Below are 20870 nucleotides of genomic sequence, written 5' to 3'. Positions count from 1 at the left end.
TCAGCCCCATTAGCTTTACAGAAACTTAACAACCACATGAATCATGCAAGTATCTTGTCAATTTAGATCAACTTCTCCAGGGATCAACTATCATCAGTAAGCAAGTCAATTGGCAAATGAGAACATTGCACACATAGGAAACAGAACGGGTGATTGAGCTTCTTTGAATTCCACCAATAGATAGTATGCATCAGGCAAGTGAATAGAGAACCATTTGTTGACTTTACAAATAGTTTGAACTTCTTCGCAATATATAGAGAGTATGAAAGCCAAAAGTTCAAAGAAAGAGAAGATCGCAAAGGGCAAAGGAAGAGAAGAGGGTTGAAAAAGAGGCAAAGAAGAAACAAGTACTTGCAGAGAAGGAGGCAACGGGTAGAAAGTGAGAGGATGCTCAACAAGCCAAACAATCACAACAAGAGTGTGAGATTCAACAACAACAATTTGAGAAACGCTTTGCGTTCAGTATTATATGAAGGAGGTTCTTGGAGAGGTATTGTACGCAAGCCACTTCACGTAGACTTACCATTCCATGTTGCAACTCGTTGACGATGCTTGGAAAAGATGGGACATGCTCGCTCTCATCAAGCTCAAGAAATTTTTTGAGTGTTACTTATCTTCATCAGTTTCCTAGCCATGCTTGCACATTTGGTATTTTGTATCTTGGTGTTCTTACCAAATGTCAATCAACACTTTCTTTATCCCTATTATGAATTATTCAGTCGAAAGAGTGCACTATTATCTCTAACACGACACTATCGTCTGGTACAAACAAGAGATATTGTGCCTTTGGAATCTCATGCAGTATGCAAAAATCATCGTTTTTCTTAAGCTTGTGATGGCTTGTTTGAAAAATTTTGCTACAAACCACAAGACCCCAAAACAGAAATCCTACATGAGAAATGACATGCATAGAGTCGACAAGTCACTAGCTTTCAAGACAAGCACATTCTGCCAAAGATTTTATGACTAAAATCGTGCAGTATGAATTCATGATGATGTTCTTGAACCTGCAGCAAATGACATGCATACATCCTACATGAGAAATGACATGCATACAGCCGACAAGTCACTAGCTTTCAAGCCAAGCACATTCTACCAAAGATTTTTTGACTACAACCGTGCAGTATGAATTCACAATGATGTTCTTGAGCGTGTAGCAAATGACATGCATACATCCTACATGAGAAATGACATGCATATAGCTGACAAGTCACTAGCTTTCCAGCCAAGAACAGTCTGCCAAAGATTTTATGACTAAAATTGTGCAGTATGAATTCACCATGATGTTCTTAAGCGTGTAGTAGCTGTCCACTTAACCATATTACTCCTCCTGGTGGCCAAAATGTTAAGAGAAACTCTTTGCTAATTATGCTATGTCTAGATGTTAGCACCTTGAGACTTACTTTTCCCTCATATCCCAAGTAAATTCATCTCAAAATCCAATGAGTAACATCAAAGACAATAGAATAAATTTCGGTCAGAGGTTGTCACCCCAAATGAGTAGTAAAATAGGGCATTTTGTCAGGATGAGTTCATCCCCGATGTTACCAAGGCTGAGTGAGAAATTCTCACCTGACATGAGTCATTCAGTGCAGAATAGACCACGGACTTGTATTACGGCAAGCTTCAAACAAGAGAAATGGGGCAAAGAATGTTTTTAAAAATCAGTACAAGACTTAAAAAACAAGAACTAAGCCACATTGCACTCTATTGTAACTGAAAGAAAAGCAAGAATAGTGGAGGTAGAAGTCGGGCATTATCCCCGACTCATCAAATATCTCCACCGCTGCCAATATTGAAGTGCCTAGCTTCGATGCCGTCTCTCGATATGCCTCGGCAACATTGTTGATCTTGCAATATCCAGCTATCCGTTTCTTAATGATCAACATCAACCACCATAAGGATGAGTTCATTACATTGTCCATGTCCCGCAACTGGCTGCTCTTACAATGCTATATATTTCCCTGCTCTTCCTCTTTTGCTCTTGGTCAAGACCGCCATGTGTACGATGTAGAAATATTATTGTATCCCAAGCTACACGGGCTTCAGTATTGTTTGAAATCAGGAGCGCGTAGAGGAGAATGGTCGGGTGGAAGCTGAGCTGGGTGTGCATAGTGAAGGAAGCAACAAGCTGAGCGTGCAGAGGAGTGAGGTCGGGTGGGCGCTGAGCTGGGTGTACAGAGTGCGATCGGGTGGAAGCTTGATGAATAGGCTCATGGGAGAAGCCCACCTGGGTAATCGATGTCCAGTTGCTAGCATCCCATTGGCTCCCTAAGGAGAATTCAAGGGAAAACGACTAGCACTCACACATGACAAAATGCACGGACCTGTTGTCACCCCATTCACCCCCATTTTAACACATCAATGTTGTTTAAAATCGCAATTGGCAACACCTACCCTCACCATGTAAACCCCATCTTAGCGATCATGGCCAATACGTTAAAAGTGTCCAAAATTTTGACGTTTGCCTCCCCAAGATACCTCCCTCTCTTAGCTTGCACTGTATTGGCCCCTTTACCTGACGTGGCACAATTTGCCGATCCAATTCTGGCATTGTTACGAGGGCACATTGGGTAAGGCGCGTATGACTGTCGAGCATACACCTGGCTGGAGTTGAGAGCGCAGCCGGCTGTAGGGGCAGTGCCTCACGATCATGGACCCCATTGTCCACTCAGACATAGCGACGATAACGTGTTGGCAAGGGGGTTAGTATCTCTTGCATGCGAACCACCTAGACTCAGTCAGCTGTTCGAAAACGGAACGAGAATCGATGATGGATGCTGTAAAAGCTGACGCGTGGGGGAAGGCGCCTGGCAGGCACCTTACCTCCTTAGCCCTCTTTATAAAGCACCATGCGCAGGAGCAAGAAGCACAGGAAGCTGCTCACTATTCACATATTACTCGCATAGTAACCTATCTCGTCTCACTACACTTTAAGGTAGAAGAGAAGAAATGCAGGGCGGTCCAGGTGGCGACAAGCCAGGCGGAGGAGGACCAGGGGCTGGCGGAGGTCACGGCGGCCCTGGTGGCGGTGCTGGTGGCGGAGGTCACGGCGGCCCCGGTGGCGGTGCTGGTGGCGGGCCGGGCGGTGGTCACGGCGGAGCTGGTGGCGGCCCCGGTGGTCACGGTGGCGGGCCTGGCGGAGGACCTCACTAATGAGCGCACCCTCCTTCAGCACCGTCCCCGCTCTGTGCGACAACATATATACTAAGGAGGTGCGTACTAGCTGCTGCGCCACTGAACCGGTTTCCACGATATTTAGTGCAAACTGAGCTCTCGCTCTGCCGCAGTACTGATCCAACTTTTTATACGAATAAGCTATTTCATTAATCAAACATTTCGCTATAGCAAGCCATTCTCTCTCCCTCTCCCTCTCTTTCATGTGTGTGGTAAATTAGTCCTCTCTTAAGTAGAGTTATCACGTCTTGAGTTCGAAGACCCGTTGGAATTCGGATAAATAATGTCTTTCATGTGTGTGGTAAAGTAGTCCTCTCTTAAGTAGAGTTATCACGTCTTGAGTTCGAAGACCCGTTGGAATTCGGATAAATAATTTTTCCTTTTGATTGTTTTGTTTTTTTTTGGGGGTGCGGTGGGGGAGTTGCAAGTGCAGTAATGTTGTAACCCTACCTGCTCCTCCGTTGAAAAGTTTTTTGAGGCATAGAATTCCCAAGGTTTGAAACTAGGATTTTGATGTTTTTGACATTTGAAAGGTACCTCTAAGGTAGCCAGATTTGTAGTAAGATAAAAATTGATAGGTGAATGTTTTGAGCTATCTATTTCAAGATTGGGTACCAAGGTTTCTCAATAAGTTGTACGCTTCGGCAAGGCCGATTCTTTATGCAGGTTCGATAAGGTCGATTTTTATGTACTCCATTTGTTATGAGCACTCTGCTTTATTTTGACTCATTTGTTTTGATGAACTTGTGCGAAGAAAGCTTCACTCTAGGGCATATTGCTTAGAAGCTTTCAAAGTTTGGAATATGTAAGTAGTAACATATGATCTTGGTAACATGTATACCAGCTTGTAGTGGAACTTAGCATGAACGGACCCACAAAGGGGTACATGGTATATCCGTCGACCAACTCTATATTTCTCAGCTTTGAGCTAGATGCAGTATGGCAACATAGATGCCTATGAACCTGCTTCAAGCACTAGGATGACAAACATAAACTAAAATGCAACTCTCAAATGAGCATCTCCTTTTCAATTTCAGACTCACGACCCGTTCGATAAGGTCGATTTTTATGTACTCCATTTGTTATGAGCACTCTGCTTTATTTTGACTCATTTGTTTTGATGAACTTGTGCGAAGAAAGCTTCACTCTTGGGCATATTGCTTAGAAGCTTTCAAAGTTTGGAATATGTAAGTAGTAACATATGATCTTGGTAACATGTATACCAGCTTGTAGTGGAACTTAGCATGAACGGACCCACAAAGGGGTACATGGTATATCCGTCGACCAACTCTATATTTCTCAGCTTTGAGCTAGATGCAGCAACATAGATGCCTATGAACCTGCTTCAAGCACTAGGATGACAAACATAAACTAAAATCCAACTCTCAAATGAGCATCTCCTTTTCAATTTCAGACTCACGACCCACAACGGGACGACAAGGTTAACCAATTTCAAGTTCTTAATGCTTTTCGTGTGTGTTTTAAACTTTCAATTGGTCATGAATTTTTTGCTATGCAAAGCAAATGCTTTTGACATTTTAAATGAGAAGCAAGGATTCTATTACATGTCTCAAGTACTATTCATTGATGTAGGATCCAAGGATAATCGCGCACAGGTTTTAAAAATTGACAATAAAAAGGTAAGTGTTGGAATTAGGGTTGCAGAGAAACGCACACAGCTTGGACAAGACGAAAGAAGCTCAAGGCACACAATAGAAAGTGTGTTACTTAGTGTGTAATGGAAAGATAAATAGCCCTAGAGTGATGGGCGTATATACAATGCTCAGGGGAAAAAACCTCCTAAAAAGAAAAAAAATGTCCCAACGGTCCTAGTGTTCACCCACATTACTACCACATGTATATGTTAACAACTCCCCCTTGGAGTGATGCGGTCAACGAGAGCTCGCACATGAGTAAAGGAAAGGGTATGGTCAGTCCGCAAAGGGGAGCAAGCCCAAAGGTTTGCGGAAAGCTTCAAGCTTCTCACGAGACAATGGCTCTATGAAAAGATATGCAAGGTTGTTCTGTGTTGGCACATAAGCCAAGTTGATCTCTCCTGTTGAGAGCCTCTCCTTGACATAGTGGTAATGCACCTCAATGTGCTTTGGGCGAGCCTGAAAAACTGGGTTCCTCACAACTGTCAATGCGCTTTGACTGTCAGTGTAGATAGTGTTGACAGTGTCCTGTCCAACACCCAAATCTGGCATAAGGCGTCTGGGCCATACACACTCAATCGTAGCTGTGAAGACTGCCATGTACTCAGCCTCACAACTCGAACTGGCCACACTAGGTTGCTTCTTGCTCAACCATGATATACATGAGCTGCCAAGCATGAAACAAAAACCACTTGTGAACACTCGCGTGTCAAAACAACCAGTCCAATCTGAGTCCGAAAAAGCATGTAAGTTTGACGGCAATGATGCCCCCTTGGGATAGAACAATCCAAGATGTAAAGTGCCACTAAGGTAGTAAAAAATCCTCTTTGACAGCTTGCCAATGCTTAGACCCTGGGCTATGCACAAATCTGCTGACCAGTGAGACTGCAAACTGAATATCTGGCCTCGTGTTGCATACATAAATGAGGCAGCCAACAACACTTTGGTAAAGAGTGACATAAGCAGGATCGCCAGCATCATGTAGACTCAACTTCAAACTTGTTTCCATGGGGAGTGGCAATATGTTTGCAATCCTCAACTCCAAACTTACATAGCAATGTCTCTATGTAACCTTTTTGGGGCCTTTTTGACACAAGGCAATACCATTATCACACTGCTTAAACTGTATACCCAAGTAATGATGCAACAGCCCCAAATCTTTCATCTTGAAAGTAGCATTCAAATCAGCTTTAAATTCAGTAATATGTCTCTCATTTGGTCCAGTGATCAGCAAATCATCGACATAAAGAACCACAATGAAAAGTACATTTACATACAATGTGCTTTCTGTTGGAATGTTACGAAAGCCTCGTTTGACCAAATGAGTGTCAGCTTTCTCATACCAAGCAGAGGAGATTGCTTCAACCCATACAAAGCCTTCATACATCTGCACACTTTGTCTTCTTGTCTTTTTATGACAAAACCGCGAGGCTGCGTTACGTAAACTTCCTCAAATATGTCACCATTATTTTTGGTCTCAAGCCAAAAAGAATGTGGCAAAGCTTGACTTTTGACCATACATCGTGCCATTTCCGTAAGTGACCTGTTTTTCCTCTCAGCAACACCATTTTGTTGAGGTGTATAAGGCACTGTACATTGGTGTTTTATCCAACGACTAGCCAGAAATGCATTGAATTCATGAGACATATACTCCCCCCCTCGATCAGAACGGAGGGTGTCGATAGTACATTTCAAGACATTTTCAACCATAGCCAGAAATTGTTTGAAGAACATAAAAACTCCAGACTTCGCTTTAAGAGGAAATACCCATGCACGCCTGGAGTAATCATCAATGAAAGTCACGAAGTAAAGGTAATTGCCCAAGGACGGAGTTTGCATGGGCCCACAAACATCATCATGCACAAGCTGCAACCTGCATGTGGCCCGAAATGAACCATCCTTTGGAAAATTAGAACGCTGCATCTTACCCAAAATATAGCCTTCACAAACATGTTTGACAGGTGCTTCAAGAGGCGCAGCCATATCAGATTTCTGCAAACGCAACAAACTGGCAAAATTCAGATGCTCAAAACGTGCATGCCAAAGTTTTGCATCTGAAATAGCCCTTGAATTTGCAACAACATTTGTAAAATTTTATCCACACTTGTCATACAAAGTGAGCTTATATAGCCCACGCACAAAAGGCCAGATGCAACAATTTCATCACCAAAACTGAGATCATGAATTGTACATCTGTCATCCACAAATTTGACTACAAGTCCAAGTCTAGCAAGTGCGGATATAGACAAGAGATTCTTCTTGATCCCAGGTAGATAAAGTGCATCAACAAATGTGAAGAAACTACCATGTGCAGCAATAAGCACAATCTTTTCAACTCCCTGAACCGGATAAGAGGCATTGTTGGCACAAGTGACTGAATTCCCATGAGGGATAGACTCGAGAGAGGTGAACAATTCACGATGTGAGGTAATGTGCTTTGTAGAACCACTGTCGAAATACCACACATGTGAATCTACAACAACTGACAAGCATCCATCATGGACAACAGGATTGTAAGTGCACTTTGCGCTAAAAGCCCATTTTGCATCAACATCAGCAACACAGTCTCCTTTCACAAAAGACTCAACAATGGCTGCATTTGTAGTGAAACCAGCATTTGCAGTGGAACTGCCCTCTTTATTCTTAGCCTCTTTGGCCTTCAAATTAGGACATGACTTGATCAACTGGTCATTAGCTTTACAATAATGGCAACACATTTTCTTTTTTTCCTTATCACCATAATTTGCAAACCAATTGTTGCCAACAGAATCATTAGGAACAGAAGTTTTACCACTCGCAGCAGAACCATAAGAAGTGGTTGCATTGTTGTTACCATCCTTTCTTTGAGAAGCAATAAAATCCTGTTCAAGTGCACGCAATCTAGTCCTTTTTTTTCTGGAAAGTGACTCTTCCAACAGCAATGTGCATAATGCATCAAACTTGAAAACTTCTAGATTTCCTTGGGTCATAAGTCTCCAAGTACTAGCAAAAGTCTGGTAAGAAACTGGTAAGGCATCAAGAACAGTCTGCACAAGGGAACTGTCTGAAATGACTTCACCTGCAGAAATAAGTTGCTCATAGATATCCTTAACACCAGCAAGAAAAGTGTCGATTCATCTTCCTCATGCATAATCTTCGACTTGATCTCTTTACACAGCAAAGCAATTTTAGCCTCATTGCGGCTTGCATAAAGACCTGCTAGAATATCCCAAGCCTGTTTTGTAGATTTTGCCGAACGGATGTGAGGAACAATGGTGCGCTTCCCAGAAAACACAATCAATGCATGAGCCTGCGCATCCTTTACATCCCAACGAGCTTGTTCTGCCGTAGGCAAAACAACTCTAATAGCAGCAATCCTTGCAGCAAGACCTGCAACATCCTCAACATCGCCTACATCCTCAAAACCAGGACGTATATCAATGCCTTGCACAATATTCTAAACGCCCTTTGACACAAGAACGTGTTGCATCATATAAGCCCACATAGGGTAATTGTCCCCATCCAACATGTCCTCAGTAGCAAACATCTTGAAGACATATGTGTTGTTGTCAGACATGGTAAAAGTTGCACCTGATGTGAAAAATGTCCAAAAATAGGAGAAAACGGGGTGGGAACAACACGTGCTATATAGCACAAACCATAGAAGACTGTAAGGCACCTGTTACGCTAAAATTGGCACTGCAAAAATTATGCACAAAATGACAAAATTGCCTTTGCAGACCTACCTGTAGTGGAAATGGAGGTCGAAATGAGCCTGAAATATTTGTCGACCTGCGAAAGCTCCCCCAAACTCATTGTAATCGGAGAAAGTGAGCAGGCGTGTGTTGGAGCAGCTGGCGACTAAGCCCGGGAGGACGTAACCTGCTTTGATACCAATTGTTGGAATTAGGGTTTCACAGAAATGCACTCAGCTTGGAGAAGACGAAGGAAGCTCAAGGCACACAATAGAGAGTGTGTTACTTAGTGTGCAATGGAAAGATAGATAGCCCTAGAGTGATGGGTGTATATACAATGCTCGGGGGGAAAAAAACTCCTAAAGAGGGGGAAAAAATGCCCGGGCGGTCCTAGTATGTTTTCACACATCACTACCACATGTATATGGTAACAATAAGCTCACAGTTACGTTTCGAAACAAAACAATGTGATGTATCCATTCCATTACAAATCCTACAAAGCATGTATGACATGGCCCAAACTTTTGAGATCGTCGTCAAAGCTAAGGGCTTATAACTGTATCTTTTAGACATGCATGCATGGCGTGCCAGTACAATGGGATCCATTCCACTTAATTAATATATACTATTTCTCTATAATATTCGCTACTTTGTTTAGGAATAATTGAGGCTGGTAAATCGGCTTTGATCATACTATACGTCTATAGTAATGAGCACAAGGTACAACCAACATAGATGACGCTTTGCTGTGGTAGCAAGTAGGCATAACCTAGCTATCAAGCAGCTAATTCATGGGACGACGTGAATACACTAAGACTGTCTCAAAGTAGGTGATCTCCTGTTTGAACACCCAAGAAACTTTGGTATGTGACTACTTTGCTTGATGTGTTTTTTTTTATTTATTTGATTTTGTTCATGAAGAGAGATGATTCTTTCAAGATTCAGTTGTAAACAAGATTCCAACTTTGATACGATCTATGCTTAGTTGTAGCACTGATTATGTCTCTAGGAGTGGTAGTTTTAGGGTTATAACCTAGCTACTAATATACAATCACTCCATAGGGTCATAGTTTGTTATCATCACATTTGTACTTTCAATCTACCAAGGGTAATGAACTAGTTTAACTTATCAAGTTGATTCCAATCCTTATTAGATACGGTAGACTGCATTGGTCACTATTGGCTGCTAGTTTGATAAGTTTTTATACAAAGTATTACCAAGGGGTTTGAAATTACAAATTTTAACCAGTGGTTTTGGATTGAAAGGACAACACCCGGGGTTATCCGCATAGTACTACTTGATTTTCACTAATCTTACAATTAGTATTACTAGACCATTTCAGGTAGGAAATTGGGTCATGTTCCTGTGATTATGGGTAAGTGAATGCTATGTTCAACATTCAGGTACGTATATGATTTGGTTTATTTCATTCTTGAATATGCTTTGCTTGAATTTTCTAAATAGGATGTGTCAGTTTGAATGCTTTCAACCATTTTACTCTTCAAAGACATGACAAGGTTATGTAAGAGCAGAATATTTTGGGTCGTATTGTCCAAAAAATATTTTGGCGTTATGCAAGTATGGACCTACATGTAAGGTTTTTTTTTAGGACCTCATGGAGTTCAGTTTAGCCAAGTGTGGAGCAAGGTTTACGAGGGTCCCTCTCACTCATTGCACTGAATTTTTGTAGTTACCTTCACACACAAGTACATCTCGTACTTGATGGATATCATTTTTTTGGACATCCTTCTATGAGATGTATTCCACATCTGGTGAATATGAGTCTCTCGAACTGACACTAGCGCCTATTATTTCAATTATAAATGTGTTGCAACAGAGTCCCCAGGTGCTAGTCACATCCGTTTATTAAACCATTTTGATGAGCACATCGTATCAGGAATAATTTCAATGTCCAGAAATTGTCGGATACCGAGTAATACTTGTTAACGGATCATGTCCGTCTAAGTTGGGCTCACCATAAAAATCACCCAATCAAACTTATCATCATCATCATATGCCCCCTTGAATTAGATTATTCACTCTCATGATACAATGAATTTTTAGTATACTTGCCAACTTAAGTTTAAGGTTTTCTTACAAACAAGGTTGAAGATTCTCCCATAACTTGGTGCTACTAACAAGCTACCAACACAAGGGGTTTTTGGTTTATGGGGTGCAAACCCTAGAGTTTTTGCTTTACTCTAGCTAACATTGGGTTTAGGTTTACCCAATAACCTCATGAGAAGTGATACACAAAGATAGGTCTTTTCTCATAGGGAAGGTCTTACCACCGACATCTGTCACTTATCAAGGTAGTGTCTAGTCCCATATTAAATTTTGATAAGCAGATAAACATGGGTATGAATGCAGGGTTTTTTCCACACAAACATACATATCATGGCATACAAAGCGTAATATTAGTGTGAAGATCGATCATCAAAGAGGGATGTCAAAATGTATACATAGTGCATCCCATCCTCAACCTTATTTGCAATCAAGATGCCATTTGTAATAAAGTCTCGCAACTTCACCAACATATGGTCTTCATAGTAAAGCCCCTCTAATTCTAGAAATTTGAATATTAAAGCATGGGATACAAAAATGCCTTCTTGGCCCTTGACGAATGCCAACATCTAGCTATAATACGTGGCCTGTCCAAATATGTATGTACCCAACTAATAAGGCCCCTGTAACACGTCCACTGGACATGGGTGCTATTGAAATGGAAAAATCTGATCCAAAGCTGCGATGCTCGTGGTCTAGCAGAGCTAGTCGGCTTGATCTCGTTGCCCATTTTCAAGGGCCATTGAGCACATCCAAAAGCTATGGCAAGAGTGTGCATGGGGGCCAAAGATATGGGGTGCACAGATGTGATCCACTACCAACTAGCCCACTCTAATTTCTTGCAATACGAGCAATCATTAAAGTATTTTTTGAATTCCACCGTGTGTGTGACACAAGAGGCACCCAAAGAGGCTCTTTTTGAGCTTGTCTAGTGCCTCTGTGTGACACATGCCTCACCCTACAAATCCAATTTTTGGAGGTCCATAGATGCTCGTGGACTAGATATGCCAAACATGTACCAATCAAGCTCTTGTGCACACCCGCCCACTAGAAGATGGAGATGGCAATGTCCTTTGCATCAATCCTCACACTTGTCAATCTATTGCATCCTATTGTAGAGTAGAGACTCTACATCCTCAAGGGAAAAACTTGCTGAAATAAGAACATGGTCATGCGGAAAAGGTGACAGAATGCTTAGAGTTGATCCACGCATGTATTCTTATCTTCGTCCCAAGGTATCCTTCACTTGATGGTGATATTGAACTTCTAGGAGATCACATACTGTCTCCAACATGTAAGAACCCAAATAGACTATAGGCATTGTTGTCATTCTTAAGCAACTTGATTACAGAAACAAACTTGCTGATACAATATGGGGACAGATGAAATAAGGAGTCTGCTTCATCTAGGACAAGCATGAATGTCATTTGTGATCTATTTTTGAGAGAAAGTGACTTGACTTGTGCCCCACTCCTAGACAAGCTCGAGACTCCTACACACGTGAGAAAGCAAGGGGCTGTCACCAAAGCTTTGATCATGATGTTGAGCATGCAAAGTGGGTGAAGTCACAATGAATGGACATGGCTATGGCAGAGAGTGTGTGTGCAAAGAGAGAGAGAGAGAGAGAGAGAGAGAGAGAGAGAGAGAGAGAGAGAGAGAGAGAGAGAGAGAGAGAGAGAGAGAGAGAGAGAGAGAGAGAGTTGCAAAGTGCAGTAATGTTGTAACCCTAGCTGCTCCTCCGTTGAAAAGTTTTTTGAGGCATAGAATTCCCAAGGTTTATAGATTTTGATGTTTTTGACATTTGAAAGGTACCTGTAAGGTAGCCAGATTTGTAGTAAGATAAAGATGGATAGCTGAACGTCTTGAGCTATCTATTTCAAGATTGGGTACCAAGATTTCTCAATAAGATGTACGCTTCGGCAAGGCCGATTCTATATGCAAGTTCGATAAGGTCGATTTTCATGTACTCCATTTCCTATGAGCACTCAACTTTATTTTGACTCATTTGTTTTGATGAACTTATGCGAAGAAAGCTTCACTCTAGGGCATATTTCTTAGAAGCTTTCAAAGTTTGGAATATGTAAGTAGTAACATACGAACTTGGGGAAACTTGGTAATATGTATACCAACTTTTAGTGGAAGTCAGCATGAACGAAGCCACAAAGGCATACATGGTATATCCGTCGACCAAGTCTATATTTCTCAGCTTCGAGCTAGATGCAGCAACATAGATGCCTATGAACCTGCTTGAAGCACTAGGATGACAAACACAAACTAAAATCCAACCCTCAAATGAGAGCATCTCCTTTTCAATTTTAGACTCACAACTCACGATGGGACGACAAGATTAGCCAATTTCAAGTTCTTGTTGTTTTTCGTGTGTGTTTTAAGCTTTCAATTGGTCATGAATTTTTTGCTATGCAAAGCAAATGCTTTGACATTTTAAATGAGAAGCAAGGATTCTATTACATGTTCCAAGTACTATCCATTGATGTAGGATCAAGGATAATCGCGCACAGGTTTCAAAGATTGACAATAAAAAGATATAAGCTCACAGTTATGTTTTGAAACAAAGCAGTGTGATGTATCCATGCCTTACAAATCGTGTAAAGCATGTATGACATGGCCCAAACTTTTGAGATCGTCGTCAAAGCTAAGGGCTTATCACTGTATTTTTTAGACATGCATGCATGGCGTGCCAGTACAGTGGGATCCATTCCACTTAATTGATATATACTCTTTCTTTATCATATTAGCTACTTTGTTTAGGAATAATTGAGGCTGGTAGATCGGCGTTGATCATGCTATACGTCTATAGTAATGAGCACAAGGTACAACCAATATGAATGACGCTTTGCTGTGGTAGCAAGTAAGCATGACCTAGCTATCAAGCAGCTAATTCATGGGACGACATGAATACACTAAGACAGTCTCAAAGTAGGTGATCTCCTATTTGAACACCCAATTAGAAACTTTGTTATGTGACTACTTTGCTTGATGTGTTGAATTTTTTTTTATTCTGTTCATGAAGAGAGACGATTCTGTCAAGATTCAGTTGTAAAGAAGATTCCAACTTTGATACAATCTATGCTTAGTTGCAACACTGATTATGTCTCTAGGAGTGGTAATTTTAGGGGTATAACCCAGCTACTCATACAAAATCACTCCATAGGGTCATAGTTTGTTATCATCACAGTTGTACTTTCAATCTACCAAGGGGTAGTGAATTAGTTTAACTTATCAAGTTGATTCCAATTGCTATTAGATACGGTAGACTGCATTGGTCACTATTGGCTGCTAGTTTGATTAGTTTGTTATACAAAGTCTTACCAAGGGGTTTGAAATTACAAATTTTAACCAACGGTTTTGGATTGAAAGGACAACACCCGGGGTTATCCGCATAGTACTACTTGATTTTCACTAATCTTACAATTAGTATTACTAGACCATTTCAGGTAGGAAATTGGGTCATGTTCCTGTGATTATGGGTAAGTGAATGCTATGTTCAACATTCAGGTACGTATATGATTTGGTTTATTTCATTCTTGAATATGCTTTGCTTGAATTTTCTAAGTAGGATGTGTCAGCTTGAATGCTTTCAGTCATTTTACTCTTCAAAGACATAACAAGGTTATGTAAGAGCAGAGTATTTTGGGTCGTACTGTTCGAAATATATTTTGGCGTTATGTAGGTATGGACCTACATGTAAGGTTTTGTTTGGCACATGTTATCACATGGAATAAAACATGGTCTAGGACCTCATGGAGTTTAGTTTAGCCAATTGTGGAGCAAGGTTTACGAGGGTCCCTCTCACTCATGTCACTGAATTTTTGTTGTTACCTTCACACACAAGTATGTCTCGTACTTGATGGATATCATTTTTCGGACATCCTTCTATGAGACGTATTCCACATCTGGTGAACATGAGTCTCTCGGACTGACACTAGCGCCTATTATTTCAATTATGTGTTGCGATAGAGTCCCCAAGTGCTAGTCACATACGTTTATTAAACCATTTTGATGAGCACATCGTATTAGGAATAATTTCAATGGCCAGAAATTGTCGGATACCGAGTAATACTTGTTAACGGATCATGTCCGTCCAAGTTGGGCTCACCATAAAAATCACCCAATGAAACTTAGAATCATCATATGCCCCCTTGAACTAGATTATTCACTCTTATGATACAATGAATTCTTATTATACTTACCAACTGTGAGTTTAAGGTTTGCTTACAACCAAAGACGAAGGTTCTCCCATAACTTGGTGCTACTAACAAGCTACCAACACAAGGGGTTTTTGGTTTATGTGGTGTAAACCCTAGAGGTTTTGGTTTACTTAAGAGCAGAGTATTTTGGGTCGTATTGTCCGAAATATATTTTGGCGTTATGCAGGTATGGACCTACATGTAAGGTTTTGTTTGTCACATGTTATCACATGGAATAAAACATGGTCTACGACCTCATGGAGTTTAGTTTAGCCAAGTGTGGAGCAAGGTTTACGAGGGTCCCTCTCACTCATGTCATTGAATTTTTGTAGCTACCTTGACACATAAGTATGTCTTGTACTTGATGGATATCATTTTTTCGGACATCCTTCTATGAGACGTATTCCACATCTGGTGAATATGAGTCTCTCGAACTGACACTAGCGCCTATTATTTCAATTATGTGTTGCGATAGAGTCCCCAAGTGCTAGTCACATACATTTATTAAACCATTTTGATGACAACATCGTATCTGGAATAATTTCAATGGCCAAAAATTGTCGGATACCGAGTAATACTTGTTAACGGATCATGTCCATCCAAGTTGGGCTCACCATAAAAATCACCCAATGAAACTTAGCATCATCATCATATGCCCCCTTGAACTAGATTATTCACTCTTATGATACAATGAATTCTTATTATACTTACCAACTGTGAGTTTAAGGTTTTCTTACAACCAAAGCTGAAGGTTCTCCCATAACTTGGTGCTACTAAGAAGCTACCAACACAAGGGGTTTTTGGTTTATGTGGTGTAAACCCTAGAGTTTTTGGTTTACTCTAGCTAACATTGGGTTTAGGTTTACCCAATAACCTCATGAGAAGTGATACACAAAAATAGGGCTTTTCTCATAAGGAAGGTCTTACCACCGACATCTGTCACTTATCAAGGTAGTGTCTAGTCCCATATTAAATTTTGATAAGCAGATAAACATGGGTATGAATGCAGGGTTTTTTCCTCACAAACATACATATCATGGCATACAAAGCGTAATATTAGTGTGAAGATCGATCACCAAAGAGGGATGTCAAAATGTATACAGAATGCATCCCATCCTCAATCTTATCCGCAATCAAGATGCCATTTGCAATAACGTCTCGCAACTTCACCACTATATGGTCCTCATAGTAAAGCCCTTCTTATTCTAGAAATTTGAATATTAAAGCATGGGATACAAAAATGCCTTCTTGGACCTTGACGAATGCCAACATCCATCTATAATACATGGCCTGTCCAAATATGTATGTACCCAGCTAATAAGGCCCTTGTAACACGTCCCTCGGACATGTGTGCTATTGAAATGGAAAAATTTGATCCAAAGCTATGATGTTTGTGGTCTAGCAGAGCTAGTTGACTTGACCTCCTTGCCCATTCTCAAGGGCCATTGAGCACGGCCAAAAGCTATGGCAAGAGTGTGCATGGGAGCCAAAGATACGGGGCGCACAGATGTGATCCACTACCAACTAGCCCGCTCTAATTGCCTGCAATACGAGCAATCATTAAAGTATTTTTTGAAGTCCACTGTGTGTGTAACGCAAGAGGCACCCAAAGAGGCTCTTTTTGAGCTTGTCTAGTGCCTCTATGTGACACATGCCTCAAGCTCTACCCTACAAATCCAATCTTTGGAGGTCCATAGGTGCTCGTGGACTACATATGCCAAACATGTATCAATCAAGCTCTTGTGCACACCTGCCCACTAGAAGATAGAGGTGGCAATGTCCTTCACATCAATCCTCGCACTTCGTCAGTCTATTGCATCCTATTGTAGAGTAGAGACTCTACATCCTCAAGGGAAAACCTTGTTGAAATAAGAACATGGTCATGCAGAAAAGGTGACAAAATGCTTAGAGTTGATCCACGCATGTATTCTTACCTTGGTCCCAAGGCATCCTTCACTTGATAATGATATTGACCTTCTGGGAGATCACATACTGTCTCCAACATGTAAGAACCCAAATAGACTATAGGCATTGTTGTCATTCTTAAGCAACTTGACTATGGAAACAAACTTGCTGATACAATATGGAGACAGATGAAACAAGGAGTCTGCTTCATCTAAGACAAGCATAAATTTCATTTGTGATCTATTTTTGAGAGAAACTGACTTGAGTTGTGCCCCACTCCTAGACAAGCTCGAGACTCCTACACACGTGAGGAAGCAAGGGGTTGTCACCAAAGCTTTGATCATGATGTTGAGCATGCAAAGCGGGTGGAGTCACAATGATGGACATGGCTATGACAGAGAGTGTGTGTGCAAAGAGAGAGAGAGAGAGAGAGAGAGAGAGAGAGAGAGAGAGAGAGTGAGGAGATAAGGTTGCGCACGACTAACACACAAATGAAAAGAAGCTATCATTTAGGTTTTCTTGCCCTTAATATAAAGGATTTTACATCATGTTCACACGAGGGTTGTCTGTCCAAGTTGGGGCTGACCCTAACACAAGGCTACAAGATTCCATGAAAGAGGTTGGGGTTTTGAACGGGTGTTGTGCTTGTATGTGAGTTTAGATTTCATGGCTGAAATTTTACTATTTTTGATTCCTTCTTTTAAGTAAATTTGGGTGTGAATTTGTGGTCTTTTTATCACAAACTTGCTCATAAAAAGAGGCAATTTCCAAGCACAATTAGGAAGAGGGTTTTGTGATTCCCCATCATGAATGCTCTTAGGTTTTGAGCCATTATTAGAAAGAGGATTGGTGAAACACATAACACTTTTTCAAAAAGTGTTGGTGACTTTCATCATGAACTCTCACAACTAGAGGTTTCACACGTTCTAGGGTAGATCGCAATCTTCTGGACACAATTTTGGTGAACCCGACATGAAGTTGTTGAGTAGAGGGTTCAAAAGGTTCTTCACAGGTATCGATACAAATTTTATAAACCACGGATCGACAAGAACAACAAGGGATGCCCTTTGATCAAAAGTTGTTGAGTAGAGGGTTCAAAAGATTCTTCAAAGGTATCAATACAAATTGTATAAACCACGGATCGACAAGAACAACAAGGGATGCCCTTTGATCAAGGTACAATGCAAATGTTTCAAGTATTTGCTATGTTTATGAAATAACAACATGTTGGATAAAGGCGAGAGGTGTCAACAACCAAATTTTGTCAATCTATTCTGTTTACAATGGATCAATTTGAAGTAAATATGTCACAAAGTATCTTCATGGTTATGTAAAGGGGATGGGGTTACAACAAGTACTAGAGGGGGAGATGAATGGAAGTTTTAAGCTTGTTGTGATCCATGATATTAGAGACCATGGAAGGGGAATCAAGGAGGAGCATAGAGGAGATTGGGAACAACTTGAAATAGACTTAGAAGAGGAATACTTCAAAAAGACTCTGTAAGGGTTACAAAATGCCAAAACAAGGGCTTTCTAGCGTTGAACTGCGGAGGAAGTTTGAGCGACATTATGCTCAATTGAAAAGAACAAAGAGAGGTACTTTGGATAGTGAAAAGATTGAGTTGAGCTATAGGTTTTAAAATCCAAGATAAGTTAGAGTTTCTATCAAAGGCTAAGAATATAGAACATGGTCTAGAGGATGAGTGGAAAGAGGTTGAGGATGCACTAAGAGGCAATGATGTAGAGACAACATGATTGTGAATAGTTGTATGCCTACATCTAGCATGCCAGAGATTCTAAAAAGGATTGCTATTGTGAGTTCAAAGGGAGATAATTCTTTGCTTGATGATCTTGTTAAGGTACACACAATAGGTTGGGATCATCCTATGGTTCCTTTTTTATTGCATGCCTATTTTTCCAAATATCAAAACAATGAAGCAATTGTGGAAAAGAAACAGAGGCGTGAAAACAAAGACCTCAACTTCAAGGAGGGTTACAAGAGCTAGAGGAAGGAAGGATCTAGAACCCTCTCATTAGTCTTCACTGCAAGATTCTTCTCCACGTGAGGAACCTATGGGGAGGCACCTATAGAAAAGAAGAAATATCAAGTAAAAGAAAAAGCAAAGGGTCCTACTTATAGGTTACAATCTGACATAAAAGCTACTACAAACTTGAAGAAGCTACTAGGGGAAAGGATTTTGAATGGTCAGGTAGAGTTCACTTTGGGAAAAGTTCTTAGCATAGCCAAGCATGAGTGTCACGAGGAAATTATAGATATCATTAAAAGGAACAGGTGGACTCAAGGAGAGATATTCCACCACTATCATAGGGTAAAGGAGAACAATTGAAAGCACAAGTGATACATGTCCAAGAGAAGAAATGTGATGCCAATGTGGTAGGATGCTACTAGCCTTTAGAAAAAGAAAATGTTAGATTTATCAATGATGATGATGAAGACAAAGCTACATATAAAAACCACTACTCCAAAAGTCATTGGGCAAGAGCTAAACTAAAAACCTTGTCAAAGTGGGTGATCTTGAGGATCCATATGTTGCATTAATAGATCATGACTTTGAAATCAATCTTATGTCCCAAAGTCTTTATATGAAGGGCAAGTGGCCATTAATAGACACAGATCATGGTTAAATGATCAGAGCTATCCACAACTCAACAAGAAATCTATATGGGGATTTTCCAAAAGGAATGGTGAAAATTTCCAATGGCAAAGATGAGAAAAACTTCTTCATATGTTATCCCGTTATCCCTAGGTAGCCATACATCACATCTAGTTGTACAAAGATAAAGGTCTTGGATAATTAAAGTATGCTAGGATAAGTGCAGAGATGGAAAACGAGTTGTCTAGTTCTTGATTGTTTGTGTGAATCATGAAAGGAATCATAATAGAGCTAGAGAGTATCCTCTACTAGATGTACGTAGAGAGTTTAATGACTACAAGGAGATGAGGGATTTTGGCCACGTAACATTGTAAAACAGGATTGCAATGCTACAAAAGAAAAAAAGTTCTCGCCCGACCCAAAGCCAAAAAAAGCCTTGTCAGGTTTTCAGGTTAACCAAGTAGGGGCTAGTATGCTTTATGAAGCTTGAGTACATGAAAAGAAGTACACAACATTATGTATATAATGTACAGAAAGACATGAGGGAAAATGGTTTCATGGAGGATAGTGAATGTATTTCATGTTTTTTAAAACAAGTTTCTCATGTAAATACTATATATGAACTTGAGGCTATAATGGATTCTAGCATGTAAGATGGAATCCATGTTGTGGAAGTATGCTCTATGAAAATGTATGAAGTAATGGAGTATTTTCAAAGTTAGGAGGATTTTAATGTCAATGACACATTGGAGGTGCAAGTAGAGACCAAGTACAAAAATGTGGCAAAGAAAGTAAGACCAATAGTCTTACCTTTACCATTAAATTGAGAACCAACTTGTTTGTAGCCAAATCTCATAGATCCAAAAAGAACTAGACACAAGTTCATAATGGAGTTTCTATATAACTAAAGGTTCGCTATGAGAATTTTTTACACAAGAAGAGAAGTGTTTCAAAGAAATGCTTTCAAGATATAATAAGGCTTTTTCTTTACAACTGCATGAGATAGGGAGTGTTGTTCCTAGTGATGTTGCACCTATGGTGATCTTTAATATCCCTCATGTACCTCAAAATCTACATCTAATCCTAGTTCCAAAATCACTCTTACCAAAGCTAATATAGATTCTCAATGAGAACATTAGCTTGGGTATTTTGGAGTTTTCTTGCACATCATATTCAAATACGTGGTTCATTGTTCCTAAGAAGAATGAAGATTTTCATTTCATATAAGATATGCATCGTGTAAACAAGGTTATAATTAGGAATGTGGGTAGAGGACCAATTGTAGATGGATTTAGAGAGGCGTTTGCAAGAATGTCAATTTACTCAATGTGAGATCTCTATCTAGGGTACAATATATTCCAACTAGATATCAAGAGTAGAGATTTAACAAACATGAAAATACCTTTGAGATGGTTAAGGATATGTACCTTACGTCAAGTAGCAACGAATTTAATTTTTCACATTTGATGGATGGGATGAACAAGGTTCTACGTGACTTCATACTTCAAATGACAACACCATTTCTTGATGATGTGCCTATCAAAGGATGTGAAGACAAAGACAATGATGTT

Source organism: Adiantum capillus-veneris, chromosome 13, assembly GCF_014529385.1.
Source record: "Adiantum capillus-veneris isolate H3 chromosome 13, ASM1452938v2, whole genome shotgun sequence".
Lineage (NCBI taxonomy): Eukaryota > Viridiplantae > Streptophyta > Polypodiopsida > Polypodiales > Pteridaceae > Adiantum > Adiantum capillus-veneris.
This window is presented reverse-complemented; position numbering follows the sequence as displayed.